The following is a 23679-nucleotide window of genomic DNA, read 5'->3' on the forward strand; positions in this document are numbered from 1 at the left end:
ATATATCACAGCTCCACCACTTTCCATTATGCATATGGTCAAGTTTCCATATAGGAATTTGCATGACACCGTCAACATGAAGAGTGGATCCTGTGTTATCTTAGAGCAGTCTATTTTTTTTTTTTCATTCCGATAGCCTGACTGTGTCATAGCGTCTCCACTCTGCCTCAGAGCTCCGAGCAGAATGAGCCAGGTGTTGCGGTAACAGACTTCCCCTGTGGCCCACTGATGAAGAACATCTGGAGCACTTCTGTTCCGCCACTTCTTTCCTGTCCCCAATATGACCAGGCGATGTAGATAACAGTGCGATACATGTCGACACATGGCTCCAAGGTCCCTAGATAGGGTGTGAGATGCTAAGATTTTCTTTCCTGACAGGGCAGCCCCATCGACACACGGTGAACTCTTTCCATATGTGGGGGTGCTGTTGGGTGCAAGGGTGCCGAGCCCAGTCAAGGGAGCCAATGGCAGTACAGGTAACTGCTTCTTTGTGCCTGAAAGGTGCGAAACAGAAGTGGCAGAACAGAGGTGTTGTCTGATAATGTGACAGTTTGTCACCAAGGTTCAAAGTGAATAAAAATGTGTAGCGGAACGTGTGTGAAACTTCCTTGAACTGCTGCAAAATGTGTGATGTGACACATACTTTGTGCTCATGTTTGATAACTGATTGTCTTGTTTTCGAGTCAGCATTTTTTCCACTGATTTTGCAAAAGAAAAAAGAAAAACTGTCGTTTAATAAAGTTCATCTGGTTTATCTCACGTCTACACAAATCACATTTTTTAATTTGATTAAACTGCAGCAAACATTGTCGTCGCTCGCTATACTTTTAAAACGGTCTACCTACATCCAATTTGACAACCAGCACTTACAATAAGATTTACCGCCGAGAATAAAAGTCAAAGGACAAACTAAGTAATGCAATAATACAACTTTTCTTTTACAGTGCTGCAGTACCATCTGAGTACATGGATCTTAAATCATCACGTGCCATTCACTGACAGGTGAGTGGAAGCATTTAAAGTCAGGTACAGAATCAGTTGGACACCTTCACAAAACTTTCAAATACTGAAAGTTTTCTGATTTTAAACTTCGTCTGAAGGCAGGTTGATTTGTGTACTCGTGTGTACTCCCTTTAAATAGTTTAACAGTAATACATCTGTAAACACCTTGTCCTATTTTTCTTCAGAGAAACAATGCCCCGCATCGTCCTTCTTTCCTTCTCTTGACAGCTGAGACAATAAAAGAGTCAAATTTGCTGGAACCCTGCCCTTGCGGCCAATTGAATGGCAAGTACAGTGATCCAAAACACCCGCTGAAGAAATAAAACGATATATAGAAATGTGCAATAGTGGGATTTAATTTTCGCACCACCATCCATTTATATATTACTTGAAATGAACCTCAAATTAATTTCCACCGAGGCTCTAAAGTAACAATGTAATCTCGGTGTTATAGCACAGTTGCAAATGGATTTCTGTCTCTTGTAATTTTATAAGAAGCACTCTAGGGGTCACCTTAAAAGATGTCGCTATTTTTTAAAAGCACAAACTATCCCCTGGCCTGTCAGCAAAAGGGAATCTCTGCAAAGCAATCTGTTTTGTGCCATCGATTTGTCTGGTGTTGCGCCTCGTCACATGGTTTGCCTGTTAGGTTTGCCGGTATTGGCAGAGATGACTAATATTATACCCAGATGTCTATAATAAAGTGTGGAGTATCTGCTTACTTGTGCGGAGTCTGGTCCTTACAACTTCCTGACCAGTGCAGAATGTCTTGAACTCTGCTAAATGTTAAGGGAACAACATTACATTACATGGCACAGCAAGAGTGATGGAGTGGGGTGATCAGCAGAATATGATGACACTTCTATTAGTGTCTTCCTGCTCGGGACCTGGAGCAGAATTCTGCAAATTACTGGTCAAAACTCTGGATTCTGACACCTCTGAAAATGAAATAATTTGTTTTTGTGTGTTTTTTTTTTTTGTCTTAGTGGTTGGATATAAAGACTCAAGGAAAAGAGTCAAAACAAAAAGTGACACTGAATAATAAAAACTCCAACGAAAACATCTTAAACTGTGTCTGTTTTCTGCTTTAAATGGGGCTTTATTAGACAAGCAGCACCTGTCGTGCTATCAGTCACTTCAGAGCTCTTGCCCACAGCCATAATGTGCTCCCTCTTGTACTCAAATCCTCTCAACATTTCCAGACATTTTCATACGTCACACGAGCCCACCCAGATATTTTTCCTGGGCTATAACTCAGGACCTAAATTTAGGCAATATGTTAAGATGCGTTCCCTTGGACCTGATTGTGACTCTCTGCCTTTTTTTAAGTTGCAAAGTGCCGCTTTTAACACAGGCAGCGGTTGTGTGGTGCTTAGTTTTGAAATGACCACAAAAACTGAATGAAGGTCACCCAAAGTACACAGTGGTGTGATTTCAAGATCATTTTCACGTCAGCAGTGGTTCAGGGTTGAATGCTGTCCAAAGACGCCAGGTTTTACAGCGCGAAGAATACAAATACATTAAAAACAGTGTAATTTTTGCTTCGTAGACCTCAGGAATGTCATCAGGGAGTCGCTTGGCCCTGCACGGATGTGGATCTGATTAAATGTTGTCCAAAGCTGTTGTCATTTCCCTTAAACGGCTGAAATGTTCTCTGATGACTTTGTGGCTCGTTCATGTCCTAATTTCATACGGTTGCCACTGCGTTCTTGAACAAGTTTTCCACTGACTCCCCCCTTCACTCTTTGACTGTCAGCGTTTTCTCTGAAGGAGGAATTTAGAGCTCAGAAAGTTTATAAATAAGCCTTCTATCAAGTTCCACAACAGGTGTGACCCCAGTGTCCTAAAACTGAACACTTTCAGTGGCTGGTAGCTATTTGGTAGAGAGGAGGGCTTGGACTGAATGCCTTATCTTATAACAACCATGTGACAAGTTGCTTATTTTTATTTATTTATTTAACTTTGTCTGTGAATTATGACAATGTTTTAAAACACAGTTCATGTGCAGCTGTAGTGAAGACAGACATGTCAAGATGTGTTCCTGCCAGGGGAGTTTGAGGTATTCAATAAAGCTTTCAAGGATAAACACTCTATCAGGTGATATACTGTAGCCAACAGCTCAGAATGACACACTGAAAAGAACGCAGCTTGTCCTCGCGGTGTTTCAACAAATGCAGTAGAAGGACGTGTGCAGGGGTTTGGTGGTGAAATCATGAGGGACTTTCTGACACTGAGACTCAGATTTAATAACAAACCTGTTTACTGCCGCTGCTGCTGCTCGAGTCGTAAACAGGCAAAGAAAAACTAAAAAGAAAAAATCTAAAAAAACAGTTGAGCAATTTTTAAGCTGAAGCTAAAGGGAACTGCAGTATCATGTGAATGCTTCTCCTTTTTTTATCCAAGCTCTCCAAAAGCTACAATCTCAAAGGAAACTATAAAAAAAAACTATTAAAATCATAAAAGAATCTTATCTCAAGAAGGAAAGTTAAAAACTTTTACATCCTTCGGGGATATTTATGGTCAGTGGCAAAACGGTCCCCACATATGAGACAAACATTTTGATAGATCTTACACTGATGGTTCAGATTCCATCTAAGTAAAGATGCTTGCTCATGCAAGACTGATATGCTATAATGTACTATTTTAAACCCCTTCAGCTTATCACTCTCCTGTCATCAGTTAGCATTTTTCTCACTCAAGCTAACGAGAAGTGGGACGTATTTGCATAGCATGCGAGTTGTGGAGAAAAAGAGAACTCACTACTACGAACTGTTACTGAAAATATTTTGAGGTTTATTGTCCATCTCACATGAAGTGACAGCAGTGTTGCATCTCAGGTTGTATATATAGATAGATGGATAGGTTCTTTTTATGTTGCTCATATTACTGATTGCATGTCTCAAGGTTTTTGGGTGGGGCGGGGGTTAACGCACCATTTTATTTACCACAACATCACTTGCTAAGATCAGTTGAGAAATAAGAGACGATGGGTAATGGTGGGTAAAATGTCCTCCTCCATGTTACTCCCATGTCCTTAAATGTCCCTCGTGTCCCCTGTCAGCTGAGAGTCGTCTCAGAATTAGGAGCAGGTGAGCCAAGAATGAAAGCTGGCCAGATTACTTTACATTATTTCAATCAATTATTCAAATGTCCCCATCGCCTTCATGATGGCTCGGCGAGGCATGCCAAATAGGGTTGCCTGCCACGTGCCCACAAGTTGAGAATGCGCACCTACAAGCACCCGGCCGAAGATGAACATGCACAGGTAGGCAAACAAGACCAAAACACTAATTTCAGTCCTGTCAACCCATCCGCAAGAAGATGTCTGGGCGACCTGTGTGAGGTCAGCACCGGTGGGTAATGGAGCTGGGGACGTTTAATGTCTCTGTCACCGGGCTCACAGGAAAGCAGCTGAAGCAGCACAGTGCGGTGGGGGAAACGAAAAAGTACAGCCAGACAAGTGCAAGAGGAACAGGGTACCCTTTGTCCCAGACTGCGCCTTTAAAGAGTGTTAAAAGCTAATAAATATTTTAGAATAAGGTGTGTGTTGAGGGCAGACCTTCTCTATCAGGCGTCTGCTCTGTTTACTCTATCAGGGAAACAGGTGCAGCCACATGAAAGCAAATTTCATTTCAAAAATAGCATTTAGCATTTTACTCCTCCTGAAGGCCTTCTCTGGAAGAAATTCTCATGTAATCATACACCACGGTGACTGAAAACTTCTGAAGTTGATCCACTGGGACATATGGTGTCTTAGGGAGAGAAGGACTACGGGAGCTTAAAGGGTGTAAACAGGATTTAAACTGGGTTTGGTTTGTCATTATCTACAAGAGGCAGATTTTATGTAACAGCAGCAGCAATCGATTCACTTTGCTTGCTCATAATCTAAAAAAAAAAAGAAAAGAAAAGAAAATCTAAATTAAATTCCTTTTCAAAAATCAAAAATACCTCAGAAACAATTTTGTAACATCATGCTCTGTATAGACTCCCAGATTACAGAAATGTAACATTTCCACCATTTTTCTGACATGTCTTCACAGTGAGGAGTTCATCGTTAGAGGAGCGCATCGAATTTCAAACATCCAGGTCCAGTTTGCACTCCCTTTGAGCCTTTCCATTTTACTTTTGCGTTTTTTTTTTTCTCATTCGCGTCATCAAATGCTGCCTGCAACATAATGAGAGATGCGGCAATTAATTTTGTTTTAATCAAGGTCGAAATGAAGTAAATTGGTGCAGCTTGGCAAGCCCTCATTTTCTATTTTTGCAGTGATGCAAAACAAATACGATAAAATTATGGCCCTCCTCACCTTCTGTAATTAGAAAGCATGAATGATCACAGGGAGATGATATGTGCTATACAGTACCTCCGACTATGCCTCCCCCCCCAACCCCAGAGATCAGATTTCAGCTCTTTTGAAACAGATGACCATGTTTTCCTCCCCTCGCCTCCCTTATTTGTCTGTTCTTTTTTTCCCTCCGCTGGAGTTACAGACAGAGGGAGCAGCTCAACGTGACATTGCCTCCAATGTTGTTGTAATGCCTCTCAAATCTTATTAAAAACGCAGCTGTGGAAGACCTTGCTGACTCCACACATTCCCATTAACTGTGTTGTTTCAGTGTTCCTCCAAGCTGATTAGGAATTTATTCAAATTAGATTTTACCTGCTCATCTTATCATCAGCATATGGTGCGCTGACCAGCACTGTTGACGACAGCATTTGTTTTTAGTTCAAACCTGTGAATGCTGCTTCTGTAATTATTCCTGTGAGATATCAGCTCACACAATGAACTCTGAACACAGGTATAAAAGGTTTTCTTATTTGAGAATGTGCAGTTTGTGACAGGAAAAGTTGAGATTGTTCTGATACCGCAGTTTTCATGGACGATCCACACCTTAATTTCCTGTTGGAAGTGATTGAGGAAGTAGCCACCTACCTCTTATTGTTTGCTGCCTAAATATGTAAATATCTTAGATGGAGAAATCACATTGCCTGTTAATGAAAGGACAAACAACCCTGTTGAGAACTTTAAAAAACATCTGTATCTGAATGTTTTATTTATTATTTCTTATCATGTTTATCCCCCACAGAAAGGGTGATTCACTGGTTGAGACGTTACAGCCCCTTGCTCTCTGCTGCTCATGTGCTGCGTGCATCTGTCACGCCAAATGTGTCTCTGTGCGGCCTCAAACACTAGATGTACACAGTGTTGAAATGTACTGGAAAAATATATACAAAGGCTTGATCGAGCGTTAGCTCTAAGTCAGCACAGTGAGGTGGGTATGGCGACAGCTGTCCGATCTCCCCCTCCGACCTACCCCCTCCTCCTCGTGCACGCCACCATCACTTTTCAAAAATGCTCCCTGTTTACCATACATAGGCAGCTGCCACCACTCTTAACTTCCATAAGACAGCCACCTGCTAAAGGACATTTGTACATGTCTTTATTTAATTAAGGCAAATGCCAGTTCATTGGCTCACTCATGCAACGTGACTGAAAATAAGTCGACCTTGATCAGCCTCCTGCAACTAGACAGTTTTGGAGCTTGTGGACGGCATACGTCTTCTTCACTGCTCAAATTATTGTTTTTGGTACGAAGATGTTGCACTTTCAAGTTTGTTTTTCCCTTTACTAAACAAAACCAAAACTATTTACAATGTTATAGTGTAGGAAAGGTTTTTTGATAAAGCATAAACCAGTTTGTTATATCACTAAGCCACATCAATATTTAACATGTTCTTGTTGCTCATGGTATCACCTATTGTAAAAAGATGATAATTTATTTTGATTTATCTTTCATTCAATTGGAATTTGCGTTTTTTGTTTTTTTATGAGTGATTCCTGAAAAGCTGTTGGATGGTGCAGAATTTTACTTTCATAAACTCTCCCATAAAAAATTATCAAGAAATCAACAAGCAACACTTTAATTGGAATTTAATGAAATATTGAAAAATACATATACATATTTTTCCCTTTCTTCTTTTTTGCAAACCTCAATGACTATGGGAGTGTATTGGTTGCAGATTTCAGCACCAGGTATTTGGCATTAGGTTCTCAGAGAAGCAGCTTGACATTTGGAAAAATACCTACTTTACAATTAGATCACATGTTTGATATCAATTTCAGATTTCATAGATCTAGACTGGGTGTGTTTAGGCTGGCAGTGAGGGTGCGTTTTACAGGGAGAGGCATAAGGGTGAGCTTCCCTTTCCTCCAAAGTATAAACAGCCAGTCTTGTGTCTTCATGAAGTGATGCTGCTATATATTTATGCAAGCCAGGTATGCTATAAAAATACTATTTTCAGGCTCTTCCACTCTAAAAAAAAAATTTTGTATTTATTTGATGGCATTAGGCAGCCAGTTTCCCCTGCAAGTATTTTCACAACCTTTTGTACTTAACATGTTCTAACAAATGTTTTAGCTAGAACATAATGTTAAAACTGTAAGTCCATTAGGTGTCAAGAGGAATCACATGATTAGCACCAAATCCATTGAGGGGCATTGCCCCTCAATGGATTTGGTGCTAATCATGTGATTCCAACACCCAAGAACCATCAAGAAAGGAGGGGCTCTAATGACAAGAGATACAAGGAGCCCTGTAAAAGATGCTGTGACCTCCACAGAGCACTGATCCAAACATCATGATATCAGTCTGGGATTGCATGAAGAAACGGAAGTAACTAAGGGAATATCAAAGTCGTTTTTTTCAGGTTAAAAGGTCAACTTTTATGTAATTTGAAAAAATTGCTTACTTTCAAGAGGTTTCATCCTACGCCAAAAAGTTGTACCTTTGAGTAACTTTGGACTCCTGATCCAAGCAAAATAATATAAAGCTGCAATTCATACGTGACCTTTTTGTTTTGAGTGACAGCTGCAATTAAGTCTATGGTGTCAAACAGCTGTCATCACTTTAGCTACTTAGCTTTTTTGGTGAATTTGACATCTGAGCTGTAAATGAAAAGCTAAGAGTAACTCCTTTTTTGAAGATAGGGCTTGTTTTTTCCCCTATGAATTGTAAATCAGAGCTCTACAGGACATAGTGTGGGAGATGCTTTTTTCCCCTCTTCTTTTCTTGTTCCATCCTTTTCTTACCCAATGAAATGATTGCGCTGACCTTTTGGCTGCGACCTCGGGCACCCGTCTACCCATGTGTTATGTCGTTTGTTTGTTTTTGGTTTTTTTGGACGGCTGTACAGGAAAGTAATTTTGTTGTACCGGGACGCTGGCTCGATGACAATAATAAAGAATCTGAATCTGAATAACAGACGACCAGTTGTAAGGTGTCCTCAAAAATTCCGAGGATGAAGGCCAAGTGGCTTACCGTTCATTTCCAGTTCAAGTTCTCCTTCAACTTCGTCACTACTCAGATAGGATACTGCTTCGGTAGCAACGTCAGAACAGAGCAGAGATGGACAATCGCAATGAATGTAAGGGGATGCTGATGAAAATCATAGGTTCCAACTGACTCTGAAGAACACCTAAGGGTGACATCTCAGAGGGTTTGTCCAATTTTCTTTTAACGACCTATCGCTTTAATTGAATTCAGTTCTCCAAAGTTCCAGATACTGCATTTCAACCCAAGCAATTGGTGCTGCAATGAACAGTCCCATCAATTATTAACCTACTATATTACCTAATTTAGGTTTCCTGCACTTTTTATGAAGTTACTCGTGTGTCTCTTCTAACCTTGGACTGCCATGTGATTAGCTTTTACTGTTTCATAATTAGTAGTACCAGTGGCATAGGAGTCAGCAGGGCAGAGGTGGGGTGGGTACGCCCTTGAGAGCTACCTTATGAATAAACGGCTGGCGATAAATGGACTGGATCATTACTGAATCAAGTGATCTGCAGAATAATCTATTGATTTTCTGGTCTTTCTTACTTCTTTATTATTCTGTATCACAGTATTGCAACATCAGGAGGAACCCTCTGATGGATGGGACGCTCGGACCTCTGCAGTGACCGTGGTGGGATTGTTTAAGAACATCGTATAAACAACACATCCCTGAGTTGGGGGCATGAAATGCATTCCAAAAAAACAGTAGATATACATCTCGTGTGATGTATTTTTCTGTAATTTATCACTTGTTTCATACTGTAGAGTCACAGACAATGGAAGATGGATGTGAAGTATGATACACTCCTAAAAGATTTATCTAACATTTTTTGCAAGATTTATTCAAATTATATGTGTCAGGTGATAAATGTTTTCCACTCACAAAAGAATGTCCAATTAAAACAACAATACCAAACAAAAAAGACAACCTTGATTGAATGATCCTAAAAAAAGTTATTGAAAATTATCAAATTAGTTGTAGATGAGTTTTTCCAGGTTCAAATGATGCACAAAATGTTTTTCCAGTTAATAAGAAATTATAAAATAGTAATGTGATAACAAATTAATCAACTAAATAGAGATGAGCTAAGTAGTAGTTTGTGATGCTTGAATCCTGAACCTCAAAGGTAGAGATTAAAGAGCACTGTCTACATTTTCAGTTGACTTTGCTATTGATTCTCTTGATTCTTTATTATGTACAAGAGGACACATTACAAAACTGCTAATTGGCAATAATCTGTTTGTCAATAGTTCACAAGAGTCCAGAATTTAGATAAGGAAAGTTCAAGTTTAAAATACATTATCAAAGCCCCACTATTCCTATGGGCTTTGGTCCTGGAATGGCGTCAAGGAGTCTCATGCTCAGAATATTTTACAGTAAATTATTGATGCATGTTGGGTGGAAGAAAAGGTGAGAAGGAAAGAAAACAAACAGCGGAGGTGACATGAGTGTTGAAAGGTAAACTTTAAATGAAGCATAGTAAGGATTAATTTGTAGCTTTTTTAATTATCTTTATTGATATTTTTTATACTTCTGATTCCACTGCTTTTAACCGGCGTATGGTTTTTCGGCTGAAACCACTGTGAGGCCTTGTTATAAGCAACAAAGTGTTCTTGTACATTTATGGGTTTTGTTCAGGGGCTCTAATTTACTCTTCAAAAAGGATCAATTTTAGGTTAAAACGAGTCTGTATTGATCATAAGTGTGAATGTGATTGTTGCGGTTGTTAGTTAGTTTGCCCTTTGATGGACTGCTGACCTGTTCAGGCTCTACTCCACTTGTTGTCCAATTGCAACAATGTTATTAAAGTCACTGGAATCTGACCTTGGATTGCTTTTTTAACGCGTGGGAGCTGGCTGAGTAAAAATGTTAAAAATCTACAGAAATTTGTACTTAAACTGATTTGGATATTTATTTATTTGTTTAATCAGCACTGGGATCCATTTAAATAATCTCTACAAAATTTTAAGGCAACAGAACATGTTTGAAAATGAACTCCCTACTTTGGTACTTTTTAGAAACAGTAAACTAATATTTCAAGTCTGATTTGCAATTAGCTAAAAAGGTCAATGGAAGGTGAAAAGTTATTTAGCTTTTCAGCTAGTACGTAATACCTGTAGAAATCCTAGGGCGGAAAAGCCTTTTGTCACTTTTCAGTATTGTTAGATCACTTTTCTCATGGATTTGTAAAATTTTGCAGATCTTGACGGATTAATTTCTGCAGATTTAGAGCTAGCTACTGGAAAACCAACGTGGTTTAATGGCAAATTCTTGAATGTTATACTACTATAAAATTATAGTGTTGTTTATGCAGTTAGAAAGATACATTCAATGGATTTTTAAATTCTAGATGTTAAAAATCCTGTGTACTGAACGATTCCCACAGTCTTATAAGATCATTGCATCTCACATTGTAAGATTTGCACCTACTTAATCTTGGGTACAGACATCAAGAATGGTATGTGCAGCCTGTACGATGATGTAACCTCCTAAATTGTAGGTCACGGCAGATGTAGAATGGTGTCATTACCGTGTGCTCAAGGTGAACAACCAATAATAAACAATACAAGAAAATGAACCACACTTAGTTGCACCGAGATTATTACAGACAGTGGAATCTGACATTGTATGACTTTAATGTCAGGGATCTGGCTGAGTAGAAATGTTAAAAATCTGCACAAATGTGTGATCAAACTGATATGATAGGCTATATATGATATGACTGATATGCTGTTTTTTTCTGGATACAAGAAGAGGCTTGTCACATTATTTCATTTGTCAGTTCATGTTGCATTTCAAATTGACTCGTCTGTAGATAAAGTCAAAGGATTTCTGACACTGTCAGAAAAGTTATTCCAAGGAATCTTTGGTTGCAAGACCGTTGATATGCCTGTTATCAAACCATTCACACTGTACAACTCAAAACAACCAATTTTAAACTACGACAAAAGATATTTCCACAATTTTCTCATGACGATCATATTTTGTCTGCAACGGATCAAACTAAGACCGTGTATACCAGGCAATTAGTATGATGTTCCAAGTAAGTAGTGCTAATGAGGCTAACATCAGGAATCAGGATAGCAGCATGCCCCGGTGCATGTTGGAATGAGAGTGGCATCTTATTAGGAATGCTATCTATGCCTCCACACTGGTGGACACTCTTACTCATCCAGGTCACGGTAACTCTTGAGCTTGAAACAAGGCAACTGGACTTCCTTTTCTTTTATTCTTGAAGAAGTTTCATCTTTTTATCCAGAAAGCATCTTCAGTATAATTCTTTTCTGAGGATGCTTGTGGTACCTGTGCATCTGTGCTTATTGTCGTTTTTGTTGGTTAAGCTTTGACTTGGCAGGGCTCAAAGATTCACCGAATTGACAAAACCTGGTGGAGAAGAGGAATGCCAAATACATGAGAAGAAACCTTCAGGAGAGACATTGAATTGGCAGCCAAAGAACAAAATAAACAACACAGGTCCATATGTTATACCAGATTACTGATCACGATGCACAGCTTCTATTCAGATTCCCTGCAAACTATGACCATTGTCAAAACCCCATACTATGTACTGTACATACAACGTAGTACAAAGTATGTACTTGGTAGTGGTTCGGAAGTTGTCGTTAGCAGTTTGACACTGTAAAACCCACTACTACGGCACGAATACAAGCCGGTCATGTGACTGCTCTGACTGGCTTCTATTGCAGTGACACATTGCATTAGGGTCAACTGGACGTTTACCCACTGGAAAACCATCTGGGAGCGTTTTGCAATATTGTGCACTGCAGGTTGTCAGTGAGGTTTTGTGACACAAGTGTAGTTTAAAAACGTTAATCCTAAAATTCTCAAGGATAGTTTTACATTGATTCATTGTAGGATGTGCTTATTAACAAGACCGTGTTCGTTTTCTGTAGATTTAAGTTAAATAATTATGCTGCAGAACTTTCTGATACATCCAAGAACGCAGTTGTTTTCTAAAGTTGGTGGTATTAGTCACAATAATGTTAATAGGCTACATATTTTCTATGACCTTGTTAAAAAAACGTTATATTTGTTTCAGTGGAGAGATACGTTTATAATTTTTCCAATGTAATTCAAATTTCACTTTGAGGTGGTTGCAGCAAACTCAATTACCCAACATTCAATGCTGCCTAAAAGCAACTTTTTATCAAGTTTTTAGTTAATTGGACATTGTGTTCAGCTGTGTTTATTTAGCTTAGCTAACTAGTAATTAAAATTAACTAGTGATTTTTTTTTTTTTATTAAAGGCGACTTTTAGAAGGCCTTTACCTAGATAAATCTTAAAATTATATAAAATCTCCCTAATAATATCAAATTCGACGGTTTTATTTAATTGTAAGCTTAAGGCTGATTTATGGTTCCGCGTTAAACCAACGCAGAGCCTACGGCGTAGCTGCGTCGATTTAACGCGGAACCATATATTCAGGCTTTAGACGGAGAACTCCGCTGAACTCCAGTTCAGGTTTTCCAAGCAGCAGCCACAAAGCGAGAAATTCAATTAAGGACTCCTCTTCCCACTTGGTGCCGGTCTCCAGGGCAGATCTTCCGGGCGACTCGCACCCATAAGAAATTAGAAAATGCTACAATAAAACCCGAAAAACAGAATAAAAAAAAATAAAAAAATGAGGGAAGTAGTTAAATGATGAAAGCTTCCCAGTCCGTCCGCCGTAAACACACACACACGTCCCTTCAGCGAGAAGTCCACGAGAGACAAGCGAAGTACCACAGGTAAGAGTTTTCCTTTTCCTCTCAACTAACTGCACATGCCCATTTCATTTCAGAAACACGCTCTGCTCCACAAAAGCAGATCAAAGTGTGTTATCATGAAGTATTGTGTAGCAGTTTGTAATGTAACTAAGGGAGAGATAGAGATCTGATGTGAGGACTGCCAGCAGCGCTGGCGGCAGCAGCAGGTCTGGAGCGACTCATACAGCCTGAGCCAAACACACTGTACCTCTGTTAAATGCCGGCGACAGGACCGACCGGGCTTTCACTAAACTAACACGCTTCACACAACCTAGGAATTAAAAAAAACTAAACTAAACTAAAAGCACAGCAAACAAATAAAAAAACAACTACAAAAAAAAAAAACACAAAAAAAAAAAAACAACCCACAACCTTCAAAGAGACCGAAGGGAAACTGCAAGCGACCCGACGCCACCAGCCCCTCTGCAAAGTTAAGACAGAAAGGAATAACTTTTTTTCTATCCTCTGTTTTGTACTTTTTCCACAGTTCGGGACGAGCACACACGCACCTTCCCCGCTCCGAAAATATGAAGCACACAAGGCGACGTGAAAACACCACTAATGCCTTGTTGTCTTGTTTGATTGAGCAGCGTGGACCTGGAGTATACAGTAAATAGGCTGCTGCAAAATTGGAGAAAAAGGGAAAAAGAAAACGGCCCAAATGAGCGACTTTGGGGTGCGACTTTAAACACCGAAAGTCCCACTTTTAGTCGAGAATGACTTAGGGAAACTCCTTTGGTTATAAACAGGTAGTAGCTTTCATACAGTATCATTTACTGTAAATAGAGGAACTACTATAAATGTAATCAATTTTTTCATGAAATGCGGAAGTTCTGCTGTTGAAGATTTTTCCTCTAAGGTTTAAAAGGTTTAAAAGTTTTTATTTGTTTTTGTTTTTTTTTAAATCTTTCACGTGCAATCGTGGGCGTCTTATAGTAGTCCAAACAGAAATCCCTTATATGCACAACTTAATTAAAAATTGTAGCCCACAGTATTAACCCTATTTTTTTTATCATCAGGAGTTTTTGTTTTGGAAACTGGTACCTCTCTGATATCAAACATGCATATAAACTGTTTTTTGCTAAATATATAAATACTCGGTGTGGGTTATAGTTTAACAGCCCCTGCCTGCAGTGGCTTTCTGACTTCCTACAGTAGCACAGTCTGATAAAACACTGTGAACTGAGCACATTTGGTAGTTGTGATCACTACAAAACACCACAATGATGTGAGATTTAATTTAACAGGCTTTTGTCAAGGATCACCGTTTGTTCTCTTGTACATTTATAAATGTCTGCTGTGTGCGTTTCTTTTGGTTTGTTATTATTCTCTGGCATGAAGATGAAGACAGGAATAGATCACTGGCACTTTAAGCCTGGATTTCTCATATTCTCGCCGGATCTTTCTCCTTTGCTAATTATTGTGTTGTTTTCAGAGCAAATATGTCATATCCATGGCGACCAGGCAGGTTTATTGTCTCTCCTGTGCAATAGCTCACAAAAGTAATTAATTATCCCTTTTTTCCTCCCTCTCCCTCCTGTCTTTGGTTAAACAGATCATTCAAGGAAAGCCATCTTCTACATTAAAAATGTCACTGCTGGTACAACACAAGGTAAACATGAAAGTTTTTTTTTTGTTTTTTAAGCTTTTCAGTTTGATGTCCCTTTTGTGCTTTAATATAGGTTTGTATTACAATCAGTTGAAGATTAGCTAATTTTATCTTGGCAAAAAAAGGATGCATTATGCTCACAGAGTGGGCTTTTGAAGTACTTTTTCATTATATCCTCATGATGCAGCAGCTGTTCAGCCTAACTGTTGCAGATGTATTCATGCATGCAAAGCAAGCACACACTCAGAACTTAAACACACAAGCTCAAAAACACGTTTAGACATGAAATAGCTTGGATTTGTGTGTGTTTTTGAATAGCAGCCATTAGCCAGTCTAAAGGTAAGTTTGTTCTAGTGATATCTTTTATTTTATGAGGTCACCGAAATAATAGCCAGCAGCAGGTGACACTGCAGGGAACAACAGTTCACCTCAATTCACTGCAGGGGCATTGTACATACACCTTTATACTGCGCTCCCTAAATAAGTTGTAAAGTGGTCAGTTGAAGGAGTTTCCAGCTCCTCATACTGTATGCTCCCTGAAAGTAGCGCTGGAATGTGACGGTACGTGTCTGCTGTCCAGAGGTCCATCTAGCTGGACACCAGCCAGCCTTCCCTGTCAGGCTGGTGGTAAAGGTCCTCATCTCTCTTCAACAGTTATGAGACACTGCAGTATCCATCTGTCAAACATACTGCTCCTCTTTCTCCGCTATGCTTCTGGCTGGCCTCTCTGCCTTTTTTCTTTTTCTTTTTACTGTATTTCCACAGTAATTATACTTACTGTACAATTTCAATAGATGAAAAAGCTTAAATGTGTGTATTTATTTTGTTTGTTTACTTTAGTTCAGTTTTTTTGGTGGGCTCTGTTGGGGTTCAGCTTGTTTTTCTCTTAAATAGACTCTAAATGTTAAAGCCTGTGATGCTTCATCTCTTGTTGGCTAAATTGGTTAAGAATCTCATTGGTTAATCGGTATGCAATGCCTCTAACATTCTTATTACTTGCAGCCCTATCAGTCAGTGAAATGCCTCATGTCTCATAAGTGCCATGTGCATCTGTCAAGGGGTGTGTTGAATTAAACCCAATTGTATCCCTCCTCTGTTTGACCTTGGCTGTGGACCTCAGGTCTTTGATGTCAAATGAGCATCAAAGCATCAGTTATCCCAAGCGGCATTTGACAGGCTTCAGGAGCCATTACTTTTGTTTCCACACCACATAAGCCTTATCAATTGCCCTCGGTGTAATGATTTTGTATACAAATTCATGCTGCCACAAGCATGGTGTTTTCCTTGTAAAAATATACTGCCTTTAACACGTACTGTTATACCAGCACAAATAGCACACATGTTTTTTTAATCATCATTATTGTTTTTATTTTAGTGCTGAGGAAATGTCCTTTTCGCATGCTTGATCAGCCAGTAGAGAAATCCAATATAATGGAGGTTCAAGGTGAATTGCATCCAGTGCATTCACCCCACCACCCCCCTCCTGCCCCCCACCCCCGGCTGTACGAATATTCCAAAGCAAAATAAACAAATCACACAGACAACAGTAATATAGGGTTGATTTTGAAGGCATGAAATAAGTATCGATTAAATCCTGCAGTTCATAGATGAAAATGGCCTTTTTGGTAATTTGTCCTGGGTCCTTTCAATACGATGAGGAAAGAGAGAGACAGAGGTATGGACTGCTGAGGAGAGTGACTGCAGACAGGGTGGAGAGAAAGAATAGAGAGAAGAAGAATAAGACAAAGTAGAGCTTTTGCAGATTTGAGAAAGGGACAAGCTGCCCATCTCCGAGCTCATTATCATTCTTAATAAGTCTTAAGGAAAGAAGGCGCATTGAGTGTAAATGCACGGTAATCCTTACACTTGCCAAGGTTAGGAGGGACGTCAGCACACGCGCACCGTTCCCAGCTGGCCACTTTGGGACAGGGAACACATTTAAGGATAGATGTTCAAGGAGAAAGTGAGGACAATTAGACAGTGTTTAAAGGTTATGGGCCCTTTACCCCAGCCTGTAGCTTTTCAGTGCCTGCACCACCTGGTATTTAATGAGTAAACAGAACAGCATCAGATTAAAAAAAAAAAAAAAAAAAGGAAAAAAAAGGCAGTAAGTCTGAGTGCAGTCAGTTACGAAAAGGAATAACTGGAAAGGTGAGAAGTGCAAGGTTTGATGAAAAATCTAAGTGGAAGAGCTTTGCACAAACGCAAGAGATTCAGCTTTCTATTTGTACTCAAAGTAACTGTGTATGCCCAACTCTTTGGGTGTGGTCCAAAAGCAAGCCTTAAGATGAATTGGATGAAGTGGTGACCAATTAACTAATCTAACAAATTGCCAGTCACTTGTAGTGGTTGTTCAGCCATGTTGCTTTAATGGAAATTCAATGCAGTATTTATGTATATACTGTACTGACTTTGCCGTCCAGTGTTGTGTCACACTCGCCCATACATTAAACAGTGTTAGGAATATTAAAGTATTGCTCTTCATTAATCAAATCAAATCAAATCAAATGTGAGAATGTCTGCTAGATCAATCTTAGTCTCGAGCAAAGCCGTATTAGAAGGTGTATTTTATACTCAGAGTAAGAAGCATAATGAGTGTCTTTTACCATTGCATTTGGAAAAACACTGCAGTAGCAAAACCCTGTGTTTTAAGCCCTATTTTAAAATGCACATGTTTGAATTAAAGTGCACGTGATAGTTAATTACAAAGGGAGTAAATGTTAAATGAATAATATAACAATATTTGTTTTTTGAGAAAAACATTCTCTGTCCCTCGAGGGAGACTGTTGTATTTTTCATAAATATAGCATACGTAGTCGGGTTTGTTTCCTGCTTTGATGGGACACGATTCTATTCTGCTAAGCAAAATGATGTAAGCATCTGGATATTCTTAACGCACATAAATCCTTAAGAATATCTTTTTAATAGCAAAATGAATACAATACAAAAATGGTAAAACTAGTTTTGATAATCAAAGTTTGCAGTGTGTGCACATTTTAACCTCCTGCATAATATTTCCAGCATGATAAAAAAGAAATGTATTGCATCAATAGAGAATGGTCTTTTTTGTGTTGGATCCTTATAATTAAAATAAGTGATGATGAAACATATTAAAAATTGCACTGTTTGCAGATAGTGGACCTCCTTATTAAACTGGTCACTGCAAAAACCAGCCTGAACTGTTATGTGGTTTGTTATATCGAAATGTCTGAAAAGGCCAGGTAAGTAAGAATTTGCAAAAGGTTAAGCCCTTTAAAACAAGAAAAATAATATCAATAAAAACTTAAATTAATGGATGACGCATCTAATACTATTCATCATCAAAAAACTTCAAAGAATCAGATCAAAGAAGCAACACAAGGCAGGCTACTTACTGAATAGGAGCATGCAGGATGATGAACAGGATGCTTATTGATCCAACTCTTTCTTTCTTTCTTTCTTTCTTTCTTTCTTTCTTTCTTTCTTTCTTTCTTTCTTTCTTTCTTTCTTTCTTTCTTTCTTTCTTTCTTTCTTTCTTTCTTTCTTTCTTTCTTTCTTTCTTTCTTTCTTTCTTTCTTTCTTTTCTTTCTGGGGGAGACAGTGGAGTGTTTTATTCTATAACCAATTCTTAGCTAATACAATTCTGGAAAAGAAAGCAAACTAAGGCTATGAGGCTTTAAAAAGTATTTTTTTCCCCCCAAAAGTCTATGTTGTAAATTTTGGAAGATACTGGGATTCTCTAACATTGATCCAATACTTGAAGTGTTTGATTAATTAATTACTGTAAGTTGATGTTACAGGGTATTGGATATTTGTTATTTACTAAAAAATGACTTCATACATGAATTTAAATGAATTAAAACTACTTTTCATACACTACACTGGGGAAGGAGCTACTCTATGCCTCTGACTGAGAGGTTATCATTATTTAGAGGTGAGGTGATTTCTTCTTCCAGTGCTGTTCTGGCAGCGGTGCTGAGGACTGTAGTAAATGTACACACTGTAGAAATAATAAAGTAGAAATAATTTCTATAACTTGAAGCAAGCTGTAATTGTATGCTTCCAGTTGTAACTATATTGTCACATGAAAAGAAGGCTCAGATGTGACAAGATTCTTGAAATAGAAGTTGAAATTTGATTAGAATTATTATTATTTTTATTTGTCTTTCTCTCTTTGGCATACCTTATGATTCCAGTCTGAATCTTGCATTTGCATTTGCATTTATCATTTGTTGGCTAACTTGTCCAACAAGGTTATGACAGTGAAATAAGCAGATGAAACTGGAGCTGATGGTGTCGTGTGGGTGTGCCTTTTTGTCTTCTAGCTCAGTATAGTGCCATGTCTGTCCCTTTGTGTCAGGCAAAGATGATTTACCAAGACACAGATGTTTTCAGACCTTTGCTCATGAACCTACATAATTTTGTTCTATTTTTGCTCTTTTAAAGGTTAGCAAGTGAAATGCTTTTCATGAAACATGTCTGGCTCTTTTGACTGCTTTGGTGTCAGTTTCTCTGTTCAGCTGCATGAGTTTAGATACTTCAGTTTTAGTGGACTTAACTCTGTCTGGCCTGTCATGTTACACACACAGAAGAGCCTTGTCGAAACAAGGTTTGATCTATATTCTTCTCCATTTGACTGCATCTTGTTTGAGGCATGGCTGGAAACCTGCTCCCTTACTGCCCTCTCCTCCCAATCACCAACCATCCAGCTCACCTCCAGGGAGCCTTCGAAGTCAGAGCGCCATCACCATGGTGATATGAACACAGATCCCGCACACACCGGTCCACAGTGACTGGCGTGTGCTGAGGTGAGAGGGAACAAAATGCCACAGCAACAGGTTTTTTCTGTGTTTTTGTTTTTGTATGAATCCTCAAAGGAACTTCACTCAGATCCACTGACTCGGTCACACTGGAGAGGCTGCATGGAGAGGCGGTGGGATTTAAGGCTGATTGGGGAGACAGGGGCAAAGAAACTGGAAATACAAATAAGTCTATGTTTTTTGGGTTTTATTTCTCTTTTCCCCCCTGTGGAATGTTTTACATCAGTGTAAAAGTATAAAAACAGGGTCACTGTCTCTAGAGCGTGTTTGGCACTCCCCACCCAATGGCAAAATGTTAATTTTTAAGGTCCTTCATGGCCCAGTGTCTTGTTCTGCTATAGTGCAGTGCTATGTCATTAGCTTGTGATAATTCCCTTTGAGCATTTAGTTCATGCTGCCCTTTGATCCGTCTTGATCCTGGCATCAAACCATAGGCTACACACCTCGGAGATGGAAGAGTCTTTTTAGGGCACTGAAAGGTTAGCACAGCTTTTGCCCTCAGCCCTGAGGAAGATGTGGACTGTGTCCGATGACAGGTCCAGGATTGCCCTCAGTCCCAGAGGTTGCGAGAAGGGGTCAGGCTGCGCCAGAGCGCCCAAAGGTGACTTCAGACATCCAAACGTAATGTCTGGCCCTCCTGCCCTCTCTCTCAAGTAAGAGGCCAACACATAGCTTATATATTATTAACTATTTAGCTCGTACTTGAGTTATAACAAAAGTATATGTACTGTACAGTACAACAATTTTTATTTTTGGTTTTAGGGTCACTGCTCTCACTCTATCTTGTTTTATTATGCAAGAAACAGAAGGGTCATTAATATCTGTTGATATGTTGCCTTAGCGATCAGGTTTTTTCATGCCAAGTCTGTAAGAGTCTGCTGCCTCTGCTCCCTGAGCAGATGCAAAGGTGCTGATCCTAAGAGATCCTTTTATGTTTGGAAACCTCTCCTTGCTCCTTTGACTGCGACCTCAACCAAAGCACCGCTCTGTCTCAATCTCTCTTCTGTAATCCCACTTCAGAGTTCCTCTTGGCTAAGAGAGTAAATAAATTTTTCAGCATTTATTAGAATAAAGCTTGCCAGAAGGGACTCCTTTCTCCTCTCTTATTGCTGCTCCAGTAATTAGTAAATTGATTAGGAGAACTTCAACACACCTCCTTGGCTCTTATCTCCCTATTCTAAGACAATATTGCTGTGCCATGGGATAGTGTAAATATTTTAAGGGAAACCCTCAGCGAATCTCATTAAATGGCTCTGGGGCAGAGCAGCTGTCTCCTGCCAAAGGTCCCAGCCAATTTTCTAAACTATGATTAAAGAAAAGTTTTGGATTATTTAAACATGCCATGTCCTGTGGGTCTTTTTCAGTGCCACTGTAGACCTGTGTGATTCCTTCACCCGTCCGTGCCAGGACCGCTCTTCTCCCGTTGGATCTATTAGTTTGAAATCATTTGGGTGATGACTCTTTGAAAGTGTTGGTCATTTTGGGATGCAGGATTCAAATGCATTGCAACAAAGACCTCTCTTTTGCACTAATGCTAATTAAAAATTTTAACCCCCCCCCGATCCCCAGGCAGCAGAGGGAAAGACTTGGTAGCAATTTGGCAGATAATCAAATTGCATTTTAAATGGAGCTGTTTAAAGATGACTGAGGTCTGCACACAGAAAGAAACAGTGGCACAAATTAAGCTCAAATACACTGCTATGTGCACTGAGGAGCAAGGCAGTATGATTCACAAACAATAGGCGAATGCTTCTATGTAAATAAATAACATGCAGTATTTGATTTATGATTTTTTTAACTAGGTAAACTCAGGTACACAGATTTGTTTTCTCCAAATGCATGCATGCAGAAATTTTGTTTTTCTTTTGATTATTATCTTCCGTTTACAAAGTGCCATCCTTTCATAATGTGTCTTTACAATCTGACCAATTTCAGAAAAATGCTAATAAGACATGATGTGTTAAAGGATTTGTTACCTTGGACAAATTTTGTCCTTAATTTAAAATTTTTAGCCTGACAGAAATAGCAAACTGGGTGGAAAATGTTGTCAACAGCTATGTTTGTCTACAGAAATATGCGCTTAGAAGCTGTCCCCCCACATTTGGTATACATCATTAAGTTTTTCGTGGCCAATCAAACTGTCTGTTCACACAGCATTCTAGTACATATTAGTGACATCTCATTAGCAGAAAACAGAAAAGTGACACAAAAAATTTGGGAAAGAGGCCTGAATTGTTTATCTCTCAGAATAAGTTAAAAGTGTGATTGCCACGAAATGATGGAATTGGATCAAACTTGCAGCTTCTCAAAGGTCTCTGATTCTGGCTTTTTGTATCTTACAAACTGTAGAGGCCGCTTTTTTTCCTTGCAGATCACATTTCCTGGAAAGTTATCCATTCATCACAAGACCAATACTGCCATTGCAACTGGTCATATCCATAAAACCCCATTATGAACAGCACAACAAGTGATGCTTGACTTGTAAGTTTAAAGGATTCTTAATTGGCTGTGATTTGCTGTCTGTACAGCAGTGACTGTGCAAGTGGCATAATGATCCACTGTGGATGATACATGACTTTTCAGTCAAATTAATGCCCCTTAACACTGTGTGTACCCGTAGTCTTTAACTCAGGTGTTACTGGCGTCTCACCATCGTAGCACACTGCAGGTTGCACACAGATAAGTAACGGGGGACTTCCTCCTCTTTCTTCTTCAGAGATTGTCACAACACAGACAGTCAAAAGGAGACATAAAGATGGCACAGATCTTTACGTGGCCCAATATTTCAGTTTATTTTTGGGATTGAAGAATATAAGATGAATATTTTTTTACGGAATTAAGAAACATCAAAGCAGCACGGTGTCAAAGGTTAGGTTGCTCATTATTAAAGCATATATGCACATTTATGAATGAATGATTCTAAAACAATTTAATGTCTTAGAACATATTTTACAATAACTAAAGGACACATGAAATCTGAAGGACACGTGTAGCATCTCAGCACCAATTTTAATTTCTGTATCTACTCTGCAGGCTTGTCAAAATGTGTCTTCCTTTTGTATACTCACAAAAATCTTTATCTTATTTTTATTTTCAATTAGCATATACAGAACTCTTAACTTGAACAGCAGGATTGCCATCACATGATGCTGATTGACAAATATTGTTGCAAAGTTAATGACACAAGAAGGATTTGATTGATCAAGTGGATGACTGATCATAAAGCTGCAGTCAATATTTGGCTGCAGCTTTATTTCCTCTCTGAACAATATTGTACCAGGACATCTGACATGTGTGGCTACACAGACGGTGATAGCAAAATGCATATTTACACTTTGTCTCGCCCCGATGCTGCCTCTGTTTGCCACAGAGTACATAATATTCCATGATGCTAAAATGAACAGTGTTAGAATAATTATTCAATTGGAGCAAAGGGTATTGGTTAAAGCTGACCAATTTTAGAGCAGTTGGGATGAAAATCTCTCTCTAATTACTGTTCTGTGTGGATCCTTTGGTCCCAGTCGCACTGATGGTATTAAGAAGTCTCCTTTATTTATTGAAATAAAAATTTTGCTTCAGAGACAATAGGCGAATTCTGTTTTACGGTACAGCGGACTAACTTTTTAATAAAAATTCCTGACTTGGTGAAAGTTTAATTAATAAGGGACTTAAAGCTAGGAGAATGAACAAGGGAGTTGGGTCTTTAAGGGGGTACTTATTTTTCCATCTGGGCTATCCTCCAAAAAAGTGTCAATTAGTGCATTAAGCTGTAGAGACAAAAAATGTCATTAGTTCTTACGAAAAATAATAAAGGTTTAAATGTTGTGCTTCAGAGGAAGACCAAAAGCACACTGAGTCTTAAGCATTTCTTACAATTATCAGAGTTTGAAGAAGGGATTTATGTTTTAAGGTGCATTTTTGAGGAAGTAGATACTGTGGGTTACTATCCTTACTTATCATCTACGGTAATAATGCTCTGAAACTCTTCAATATAGTTCTGCTTAACAGAGCCCACAGACTCCTGTCACTCTGGATATCCAGAGTTGGATTATTTTACAATCTGTTTAGAAAGCTGAGAGGAAAAGGCCTTGCCAACCTTTGTGTGGCATCGAGCCTTGAATGGAGTATTACAGGATGAGTCTGTTGTTTGACAGAATTTAAAAAGA

General features: G+C 39.0%; 1 long non-coding RNA gene across 1 annotated transcript in view; it reads left to right on the forward strand.

Moving 5' to 3' along the window:
- The first annotated feature begins 12887 nt into the window (after window positions 1-12887).
- LOC133457292 (uncharacterized) overlaps window positions 12888-23679 on the forward strand; it is a 101741-nt gene continuing 90949 nt past the window's right edge. Inside the window, exons 1-2 of the long non-coding RNA XR_009783854.1 lie at window positions 12888-13087; window positions 14661-14717. This is a non-coding gene — a long non-coding RNA (uncharacterized LOC133457292). The remainder of the gene's footprint in view (window positions 13088-14660; window positions 14718-23679) is intronic.

Source organism: Cololabis saira, chromosome 12, assembly GCF_033807715.1.
Source record: "Cololabis saira isolate AMF1-May2022 chromosome 12, fColSai1.1, whole genome shotgun sequence".
Lineage (NCBI taxonomy): Eukaryota > Metazoa > Chordata > Actinopteri > Beloniformes > Belonidae > Cololabis > Cololabis saira.